We start from the raw sequence: 12,277 nt of genomic DNA on the forward strand, positions 1-12,277 counted from the left end.
AGAAGTATCATTTGAAGTGAGGTTGAACAGCTCTATACACCTTAATCTCTTGAAGTTATAGGAGTTCCAGTAAAGAACAATGATGGGTTAAATCAGGGGTCAGCATATATTTTCTGTAAAGGGCCACACAGTAAAGATTTTAGGCTTTATGGGCCACATTTGGTCTCTAGCATATTTCTTAAAAAAAAAAAAACCTAAAATTGAAAAAGTCATTTTTCAGGGTTTTTTTTGTACAGTTTGCTAGCTGGACAAAAAATAGGCTAGAAACTGGATTTGTTCTGCAGGGTGGGACCTGGATATGGGTGCTGAGAGCCACTGGCTTAGAAAACAAAATTTTCAGCTGTCATCTTGATTTTTTTAAAAAAATTATTATTTTTTAAATTTTTGTAAATTATTTTATTCCTTGATGATTTAGAGGGACTACCTTCAAACCAGTACAAATATTTCATAAATAATATCTGGCCATTTTCTCACCAATTGAGTAATTTGTTCCACAATAAGCCACCTCACATCTTTCAGCAAGAAATACATTAAATTTAAATAGTAAAGACATTACATAATGGATAAGGACACAATTAAAATTTTCTTTAAATATTTCTTTTGGGGAGAAGACACCACACTTCTACTCAATGAATAGAAACATTTTTACAGTCCAGAGGTCTTTTATTTTTTTAACACCTACTATGCCATGAATTCATAGGGAATAGGTTCCAGCAACTCAGGCTCCTTCCCGTCGGTTCTCACACAGTGTGCTTTGCTGATTGGAGCAGACTGGCGCTTCAGTTGAACCCAGGTACCTTTCTCTTTGGCTTCTTTCTTTTTCTGATTATTTTCCTTCATGTGTTTCAGGAAGCTATCTTGGTTCTTAGAGTGCTTACTGTGTTCAATACGCATATTAATTCTCTTGGCAAGAACCTTGCCCTTAAGTTGTTTGTTTACAATAAGGCCATCAGCATGCCAGATAATACTGTAGACTCTTCCAGTTTTGCCATGATAACACTTGTGGGGCATTCCGTTTTGAACAGTACCCATTCCCTTGATGTCTACAATGTCACCTTTCTTAAAGATTTGCATATACGTGGCTAAAGGAAAAACTCTCTGTTTTCTAAAAGGCCTAGAGAACATATATCGGGTGCCTCTCCTCTTTGCCTTTGTGTCCATCATTTTGGTGAATTACTGGAAGATGGTGGTTCCGGCCGAAAGAACTGTCAGGAAAAAGATATATAAATAGACACGGACTAAAATCAGAGTCAGGGACTGTACTGAGTGATACAAGCATGCTGGAAAGCCTGAGTCAGGGATGGTGTTCAGGGACCCTAGCATACTGACACATGAGGTTGTGTTCTAACTCATGTATTTATTAATATTCTAACACTCTATTACATGATTTCTCTTTTCTTATCTTTCTTGTGAGGTTTTTGCCATCAAAAAAGATAATACAATCTTTTTTGGCCATAGGGCTTTTTTCGCAGAGGGCTAGTCCCACTCCTAGTTCCTTCATGTATTTATTATTCATCAAAACCTTTGCTGTCCATCAGGTGCCATCTTTCTTCCAGCTGCTGAACAGTGTCTGTGGTGGGTGTTGGAAGGTGTGTGGAGTGAACAGAGCAGGGTCCAGCATGGGAAACGTGCTGTGCCCTCTTACATGATGTTATAAGGAAAGAATAAAAGGGCAATGGCATGACAAGAATGTGGCTGTGTTCTCAGATGCTTCAGGATCTTTCCTGTGTGGACTCTGTCCCTGGATATGATGCCTACCTTAGGGAGCTAGAGGCTGGGAAGAGGTCCAGCAGTCACCTGCATCTGCTGCTGTTCTGTGTGGACACTTTGATCCTGATAGTTATTATATAGTTATTTCTTGTTTAATTAGGAGGCAAATATTTCAGTTTCTTAGTAGACATGTTTGTGATCCCAAATATATAACCAACGAAAACACAGTTGTTGGCCAAAATTTAAAAAAATCACTCCAGAAATGTGTAGCATGATGCAATTCATGTAGAATTTTAAAAACATTATACTTTCTATGGCTATATTTACCTGCAGTAAAGGGATAAAGCATGGACTGAAGAGGATCCACACCTACTTCATGAGAGTAGTTGCTTCTGGTGAATGAGCTTGTAGACATTATCAAAGATGATTTCAGTGTATCTGTAAGGTTTCATTTTCTTCATCTAAACTATATTCGTTAATTGTTCTTTGCTTTGATTTTATTTCTTACATTTCCTTTATTCCTGTTTCATTTGGAATCTTTGTCCCTCTGTATCATATAGACAGAAACCCTCTGTATCATAATAATTTGATTATTTTTACTTCATTATCTATCACTTTAATAATGGTCAACAGGGGCCTGGCAGGGGAGCTGAGGTAACTCCCACCCTTCACCCTGATAAAACCTCAGCACATCTAACTGAGAGCTCCCCCAGCCGCTTTCATCAAGCCTGGGACCTCTGCCAACAATTGGGTATTACATCTACACACCTGCCTTAGTTATTACTACCAGTGCCTACCCAAGGACACCTCCCCTAATTGGCCTAAAGCCTGAATCATCAATTCAGAAAATAAAATACTGGGGAAAAAGTAAATAAATAAATAAACTGTATACTTTGAGATAATGAGATAAGCTTCAAGAGATTTCTGCCATTCCAACCCTATAGGAGACAGTGAACTTGCCCATGCACTAAGTATATAACTGCTACAACTAGTGTCTGGGAAAGCCAGTGCACAAGACTCTCTGTAACTAAGGAATTCATACAGAGTGTTCACTCTTAAAAGCACAAAGAATCAAATTAAGCTAAAATAAACTATAAGCATTAAAGTCATATGCTTAAAAAAACACAGTCCAGTCAAAAATAAATTCAAGAACAATTTGAAGAAATAGCCTACCCAAATGAGAAGGAACCAGAAAAGTAAATCTGGTAATATGACAAAACAAAACAGGGTTCTATAACACCCCCCAAAATATCACACTAGCTCCCCAGCAGTGGATCCAAATCAAGAACAAATCTCTGAAATGCCAGATAAAGAATTCGGAAGGTTGATTATTAAGCTACTCAAGGAGGTCCCAGAAAAAGTTGAAAACAAGCATAAAGAAATAAAAAAAAAAAATCCAGGATATGAATGAAAAAGTTTCCAGAGAACTAGATATCATAAAGAAAAACAATCAGAACTTCTGGAAATGAAAGACACTCTTAGGAATATACAAAATGCAGTAGAAAGTTTCAAAAATAGACTAGAACAAGTAGAAGAAGGAACGTCAGAGCTTGAAGATAAGGCTTTTGAATTAACCCAATCACACAAAGAAAAAAGAATTTTAAAATATGAACAAAGTCTCCAAGAAATATGGGATTATATAAAATGGCCAAACCTAAGAAAATATTGGTATTTCTGAGGGAGAAGAGAAGTCTAAAAGTTTGGAAAACTAATTTGAGGGAATAATTAAGGAAAACATACTTGGCCTTGCTGGAGATCTAGTTATGCAAATACAAAAAGCTCAAAGAACACCTGGGAAATTCACTGGAAAAAAATCATCACCAAAGTACATAGTCATCAGGTTATTGAAAGTTAAGACAAAGAATTTTAACAATTGTGAGACAAAAGCGTCAGATAACCTATACTGGAAAACCTGTCAGAATGACAACAGATTTCTCAGCAGAAACCTTATAAGCCAGAAGGGATTGGGGTCTTATCTTTAGCCTCATTAAACAAAATAATTTTTGTCAAGAATTTTGTATCCAGCAAAACTAAGCTTCATAAATGAACAGAGGTAAAGTCTTTTTCAGACAAATGATGAGAGAATTTGCCACTATCAAACCTGCATTACAAGAAATGCTAAAGGAAGTTCTAAATCTTGAAACAAAAGCTTGAGATACACCAAAATAGAACCTCCTGAAAGCATAAATGTTATAGGGCCTGTAAAACAATAACACAATTAAAAAAACAAAGTATTTAGGTAATAAGTAACAGGATGAATAGACTAGCACCTCACATCTCAATATTAACATTGAATGTAAATGGCCTAAATCCTCCACTTAAAAGATACAAAATGGCAGAATGGATAAAAAATCAAGAACCAAATATCTGCTGTCTCTAAGAGACTCATCTAACACATAAGAACTCACATAAACATAAGGTAAATGGGTGGAAAAAGCTATCTCATGCAAATGAAAACCAAAAGTGAGCAGGAGTAGCTATTGTTATATCAGACAAAACAGACTTGAAAGCAATAACAGTAAAAAAAGACAAAGAAAAATATAATATAATGATAAAAGGATTAGTCCAACAGGAAGATATTACAATCCTAAATTTATATCCTAACACAAGAGCTCCCAGATTTATAAAACAATTACTACTAGACCTAAGAAATGAGATAGAAAGCAAGACAATAAGAGTGGGGACCAATATTCCACTGACAGCACTAGACAGATCATCAAGACAGAAAGTCAACAAGGAAACAGTGGACTTAAACTATACCCTAGAACAAGTGGACTTAACAGATATCTACAGAACATTCTACCCAACAACTGCAGAATATACATTCTTCTCATCATCACATGGAGCATTCTGCAAGAGAAACTATAAGACAGGCCACAAAAGTCTCAATGAATTTAAGAAAATTGAAATTATACCAAGCACCCTCTCAGACCACCGTGAAATAAAACTGGAAATCAACTCCAAAAAGAACCCTCAAAACTGTACAAATAAATGGAAATTAAATAGTCTGCTCTTGATTGATTTTTGGGTTAACAATGAAATCAAGATGGAAATTTAAAAATTCTTTGAAATCAATTGTAATAGTGACACAACTTATCAACTTATGTCCTCTGGGACATAGCAGAAGCAATGCCAAGAGGAAAGTTCATAGCATTAAATTCCTACATCAAAAACTATGAAAGAACACAAATTGACAACATAATGTCACACCCCAAGAAACTGGAGAATCAAGAACTAACTAAACCCAAAACCCAGCAGAAGAAAAGAAACAACAAAGATCAGAGCAGAACTAAATGAAATTGAAACAAACAAAATACAGAAGATAAATGAAACAATAAACTGGTTATTTGAAAAGATAAACAAAACTGATGTACCATTAGCAAGATTAACTAAGAAAAAAATGAGAGAAGATCCAAATAAGCTCAATTAGAATGAAACTTGGAATTCTACAACCAATACCACAGAAATACAAAAGATCATTCAAGGGTATTGTGAACACCTTTATGTGCACAAACTAGAAAACCTAGAGGAGATGGATAAACTTCTGGAAATATACAACCCTCCTAGACTAAACCAGGAAGAAATAGAAACTCTAAACAGACCAATAACAAGTAGTGAAATTGAAACAGTAATTTTAAAAATTGCCAACAAAAAAAATTCCAGGACCAGATGGATTGACAGCTGAATTCTATCAAACATTTAAAGAAGAATTGGTACCTATCCTACTGAAACTATTTCAGAAGATGAGAATTAGAGAATCCTCCCTAAATCATTCTATGAAGCCAATATCACACTAATATCAAAACCAGGAAGACATAACAAAGAAAGAAAACTACAGACCCATATTCCCAATGAACATAGATGCAAAAATTCTCAACAAAATACTAGCTAACCAAATTAAACTGCATATCAAAAATATAATATATCATGATGAAGTGGGTTTCATACCAGGGATACAGGGATGGTTTAACATAGGCAAGTCAGTAAATATGATACATCACATAAACACAACTAAAACCAAAAAAACATATGATCATCTCAGTAGATGTGGAAAAAGCATTAGATAAAATCCAGCATCCCTTTATGATAAAAACCCTCAACGAAATAGGTATGGAAGGGACTTACCTCAAAGTGATAAAAACCATCTATGACAAACTGATAGCCAACATCATACTGAATGGGGAAAAGTTGAAAGCATTATCCCTGAGAACTGGAACAAGACAAGGATGCCCACTCTCACCACTTCTATTCAACATGGTACTGGAAGTCCTGGCCTGAGCAATCAGACAAGAGAAAGAAATAAAGGGCATCCAAATTGGAAAAGAGGAAGTCAAATTGTTACTGTTTGCTGATGATATGATCATATACCTAGAAACCCTTAAAGACTCATCTGAAAAGCTCCTAGATCTGATAAATGAATCAATAAAGTCTCAGGATACAAAATCAATGTAAACAAATCAGTAGCACTGCTATACATCAACAATGACAAAGCTGAGAATCAAATCAAGAACTCAATCTCTTTTACAACAGCTACCAAAAAAAAAAAAAAAAAAAAACTTAGGAATACACTTAACCAAGGAGGTGAAAGATCTCTACAAGGAAAATGACAAAACACTGCTGAAAGAAATCATACATGACAAAAACAAATAGAAACACACTCTATGCTCATGAATGGGAAGAATCAATACTGTGAAAATGACCATATTGCCCAAAGAAATCTACAGATTCAATGCAATCCCCGTCAAAATACCATCATCATATTCTTTTTTTTTTTTTTTTTAATTTATTATTATTATACTTTAAGTTCTAGGGTACATGTGCATAATGTGCAGGTTTGTTACATATGTATACTTGTGCCATGTTGGTGTGCTGCACCCATCAACTCGTCAGCACCCATCAACTCATCATTTACATCGGGTATAACTCCCAGTGCAATCCCTCCCCCCTCCCCTCTCCCCCCTCCCCATGATAGGCCCCGGTGTGTGATGTTCGCCTTCCTGAGTCCAAGTGATCTCATTGTTCAGTTCCCACCTATGAGTGAGAACATGCGGTGTTTGGTTTTCTGTTCTTGTGATACTTTGCTAAGAATGATGGTTTCCAGCTGCATCCATGTCCCTACAAAGGACACAAACTCATCCTTTTTTATGGCTGCATAGTATTCCATGGTGTATATGTGCCACATTTTCTTAATCCAATCTGTCACTGATGGACATTTGGGTTGATTCCAAGTCTTTGCTATTGTGAATAGTGCTGCAATAAACATACGTGTGCATGTGTCTTTATAGCAGCATAATTTATAATCCTTTGGGTATATCCCCAGTAATGGGATGGCTGGGTCATATGGTACATCTAGTTCTAGATCCTTGAGGAATCGCCATACTGTTTTCCATAATGGTTGAACTAGTTTACAATCCCACCAACAGTGTAAAAGTGTTCCTATTTCTCCACATCCTCTCCAGCACCTGTTGTTTCCTGACTTTTTAATGATTGCCATTCTAACTGGTGTGAGATGGTATCTCATTGTGGTTTTGATTTGCATTTCTCTGATGGCCAGTGATGATGAGCATTTTTTCATATGTCTGTTGGCTGTATGAATGTCCTCTTTTGAGAAATGTCTGTTCATATCCTTTGCCCACTTTTTGATGGGGTTGTTTGTTTTTTTCTTGTAAATTTGTTGGAGTTCTTTGTAGGTTCTGGATATTAACCCTTTGTCAGATGAGTAGATTGCAAAAATTTTCTCCCATTCTGTAGGTTGCCTGTTCACTCTGATGGTAGTTTCTTTTGCTGTGCAGAAGCTCTTTAGTTTAATTAGATCCCATTTGTCAATTTTAGCTTTTGCTGCCGTTGCTTTTGGTGTTTTAGACATGAAGTCTTTGCCCATGCCTATGTCCTGAATGGTACTACCTAGGTTTTCCTCTAGGATTTTTATGGTATTAGGTCTAACATTTAAGTCTCTAATCCATCTTGAATTAATTTTCGTATAAGGAGTAAGGAAAGGATCCAGTTTCAGCTTTCTACTTATGGCTAGCCAATTTTCCCAGCACCATTTATTAAATAGGGAATCCTTTCCCCATTTCTTGTTTTTCTCAGGTTTGTCAAAGATCAGATGGCTGTAGATGTGTGGTATTATTTCTGAGGACTCTGTTCTGTTCCATTGGTCTATATCTCTGTTTTGGTACCAGTACCATGCTGTTTTGGTTACTGTAGCCTTGTAGTATAGTTTGAAGTCAGGTAGCGTGATGCCTCCAGCTTTGTTCTTTTGACTTAGGATTGTCTTGGAGATGCGGGCTCTTTTTTGGTTCCATATGAACTTTAAAGCAGTTTTTTCCAATTCTGTGAAGAAACTCATTGGTAGCTTGATGGGGATGGCATTGAATCTATAAATAACCTTGGGCAGTATGGCCATTTTCACGATATTGATTCTTCCTATCCATGAGCATGGTATGTTCTTCCATTTGTTTGTGTCCTCTTTTATTTCACTGAGCAGTGGTTTGTAGTTCTCCTTGAAGAGGTCCTTTACATCCCTTGTAAGTTGGATACCATCATCATTCTTTACAGAACTAGAAAAAACAATCCTAAAATTCATATGGAACCAAAAAAGAGCCCACATAGCCAAAACAATACTAAGCAAAAAGAACAAATCTGGAGGCATCACATTACCTGACTTCAAGTTATACTACAAGGCTATAGTTACCAAAACAGCATGATACTGGTATAAAAATAGGCACATACACCAATGGAACAGAATAGAGAACACAGAAATAAAGCCAAATACTTACAGCCAACTGATCTTTGACAAAGTATACAAAAATGTAAGTTAGGGAAAGGACACCCTATTCAATAAATGGTGCTGGGAAAACTGGCAAGCCACATGTAGAATAATGAAACTGGATCCTCATCTCTCACGTTTTACAAAAATCAACTCAGGATGGATCAAAGACTTAATCCAAGACCTGAAACCATAAAAATTCTATAAGATAACATTGCAGTTATTGGCTTAGGCAATTAATTCACGACTAAGACCCCAAAAGCAAATGTAACAAAAATAAAAATAAATAAATGGGACATAATTACACTAAAAAGCTTCTGCACAGTAAAAGAAATAATTAGCAGAGTTAACAGACAACCCATAGAGTGGAAACAAATCTTCACAAACTATGCATCCAACAGTGGACTCATATCCAGAATCTACATGGAACTCAAACTAATCAGCAAGAAAAAAAAAATAATCCCATCAAAAAGTGGGCTAAAGACATGAATAGAGAATTCTTAAAATCAGATATACACATGGACAACAAACATGAAAAAAATTCTCAACAGCACAAATTATTAGAGAAATGCAAATTAAAACCACAATGAGATACCACCTTACTTCTGCAAGAATGGCCGTAATTAAAAAGTCTAAAAACAATAAGTGTTGGTGTGGATGTGGTGAAAAGGGAACACTTTTACTCTGCTGGGGGGAATGTATATTAGTACAACCACTATGGAAAACAGTATTGAGAGTCCTTGAAGGACAAAAAGTAGAAATACCATTTGATCCAGCAATCCCACCAGTGAATATCTACTCAGAGGAAAAGAAGTCATTATATTAAAAAGAGACATGCACATGCATGTTTATAGCAGCACAATTTGCAATTGCAAACATATGGAACCAACCTAAGTCCTCAACAAACAATGGGTAGATAAAGAAAATATAGTGTATATACATGGTTGAATACTATTCAGTCATAAAAGGGAATGAAATAATGTCTTTTGCAGCAACTTGGGTGGAGCTGGAGGCCATTATTCCCAGTGAAGTAACTCAGGAATAGAAAATCAAATATCATATGTTCTCACTTATAAGTGGGAGCTAAACTATGAGGATGCAAAGGCATAAGAATGATATAATGGACTTTGGAGACTTGGAGGGGAAGATTGAGAGGTGGGTGAGGGATAAAAGACTCACCCATAGGGTTACCTGGTTATCCATGTAACCAAAAACCACCTATATTCCAAAAACTATTGAAATAAAAATAACAATTAATAAGAAAAAGAAATGGCCAGCAGGGAGAACACAGAAAAGGTGGGTTGAATTAGGAAGAAGCTACATACTCCAAGGACAGTTGAAGGCTTCTTCTTCCTTTCTGTTCCAGCTATTCATCTGTTCCTCCAAATAGTATCTTCCGTATCTTTTCTATTTGGCTCTTGTGAAAGTTGATAATATGAATTGTGTCATTCTTGTCATAGCCAACTAAATATGAGTCAAGAGGGCAGGTGGGAAAAGCACTTGAGGCACAGAGCACCTGCTCCAGGAACTGAATTTTTCACAATCCCAGCTGCTGAAACAGCTTGCTGTAACCCAAAGACCAGTTTTACCTTGTAGCTGCTGAAATGACTGGGTGTGACTCTAAGACTAGTTGTACCTACGTCGTCACTCACCAGTCAGAGCTTGCCAGCTTTCAAAAGCTTCTCCAGTGCTGATGAGATTTCTTTCAAAGCAGTACATAACATTGATCTTTCTAATAAAACTCCCAATCTTCTCTTGTTCTTTGGACATTCTGAAGACTGCCTGGTCTGTGTATACCCTGAATTGCAATTCTGTGATTCCCAAATAAAATATTAAATTTAGAGATTTGTCTCTGCTTTCATTTTAATTTTGGCACTCTTGAAAAAACCATAAAGCATCCAGGGACAATAGCAGTTCTTGCCTGTAATCATATATATAAATTCTAAGATGCTCATTTTTTCACATTCTAACATCTCTGAAATTAGTTTGTATCTTACAATTGATGATTCTTAGGTGCAATGAGCCATGATAGAAGATAGCCCTGTACAATGGGGTAGTTACTGCTTCTCCTGCACACTGATGGCTCCATGTTTATATAACTCCAGGTAACCTAGGTCCTGATCACTATTCCCTACCCTGCAATTCCCCTAGATACCTCAGGTGTTTCAAAACTAGAACACATCCACAACTGAAAGCACACCTTTTCCCTCTCACCCAGAGCTGCCTGTAGGCCACAGGGTACTCTTTTGTGTTACAAATACATGCTTCCCCTGAAATAGGGCCTTGTGAAAATTATAAAAGATTATCCCACTCCCACAGTCGTGCAGTTAAAATGGCACAGCACCTGACGTGGCCCTGCTCCTACCTGCCCACCCTATGCATTCCCTAGATCAGTGAGTGGCCCCAGTCCCAGCATCTGCTCGGTTTTCCAACTGGTGGCTCAGATATCATCTTGGATCTTCCCTTTTCATCCCGATCAACATTTATGAACCACTACATTCTATTATAGCAAATACTGCTGGAGACATTTCACTTCGGAATTGTTTTCTTAGATTAAAACATTTAGGAATAGAATTGTTGGAGACCAAGTGTTTTTATGTTTATGAATGGTGAGTTCTGTCATAAAATAAAAGTAACACCCTATACAAATCAAAGCCTATTGATCAGGCATTCTTTCTTTCCCAGGTTTATTAAATGTTGTGTCCAAGTAGGAAAAGGCAGTAAGACTTAGACCTCTGATTCAAATGAGGTGGTTGTGGGAGTAACTGAGACAAAAAGTAAGCACATTAATTCTGTGTGCAGATGATGGACCAGGAGGAGGAGACTCCTGCTTCTGATTGGGAATGGACACTATCAGAATATTCTGTCCTGCTCACAGAATATATTATAAGGAGATGGGTAGTTCTCTGTGTTAAAATTACTTGAATCTTTGGCCCTTTTGAACAATCTACTGAAGTTGGGGCTCACTGACAACCAAACCTCAGCCCAAAGCAAGTCACCCTCATGTCCCAAGGGAGGACACCAGAACAGTGAGAGTATTTCACCTTGGAGCCCAGATTGGCATAGTAGAGGTGATTGGTACTGCTACTTTCTGGCCCACTGCACACTATAAAATAGTCTTCTCTTCTTTTCCCTATGACTGGTTAAGAATACACAGTTTGACTGGCACATGGGGGCAGGCCAGGACAGACTGAAACAAACCATTTTCTCTCATGCTTTACCTTGAAGCTTAATTAGTTGGCTATACAGAAATATGTGCTCCATGTGGCTATACTGATTCTCAAATAGCAGTTTTCAACACTACCAGTGGCTAGTACTGATTGAATGAGTATTTACTGAACTAAGGTGTACAGGCCCTGGCGATTTAGATATACATAAGGAAGAGAGAATATCTGCTCTTAAGCAGCTGATTACATTGAATGAGTGAATTCAACTGTATTGTTGTATCTTAAAGATTATGATCATTTAAAGATATTTTTACTAATTAGCAGACATTTGGTGGTTTCTCAGGTTTAAGTTGAATTTTTAAATTGTTTAGAGAATAAATTCTTTTCCAAGAGTTGTTTAAGAAATATGCATTTCTCCACATGTGAATTATCAGTTTCTATTCTTACTGTTGGTAATTTTAAAAATTCCCATCTGGCAAATGGCAGTGAAACTCTGAGAAGTTAAATGAGCTTTTCCAGGTCACAGTGGGAGTATCAGAGTTAGAGTATCAGAGTTAGACCAAGAAACAAGGTCACCTGCCTCCTAGTTTGTGTTGATTCTGCTAAGCATTCTAAGCGATACCTCTAAACG

The 12,277-nt window shown here is 36.8% G+C and overlaps 1 pseudogene; it reads right to left on the minus strand.

The window, feature by feature from the left end:
- Nucleotides 1–681: 681 nt before the first annotated feature.
- LOC116275040 lies at nt 682–1,164 on the minus strand (annotated as a pseudogene).
- Between the last annotated feature and the right edge of the window lie 11,113 nt (nt 1,165–12,277).

The sequence above is a fragment of the Papio anubis genome, chromosome 5 (assembly GCF_008728515.1).
Source record: "Papio anubis isolate 15944 chromosome 5, Panubis1.0, whole genome shotgun sequence".
Taxonomy (NCBI): domain Eukaryota; kingdom Metazoa; phylum Chordata; class Mammalia; order Primates; family Cercopithecidae; genus Papio; species Papio anubis.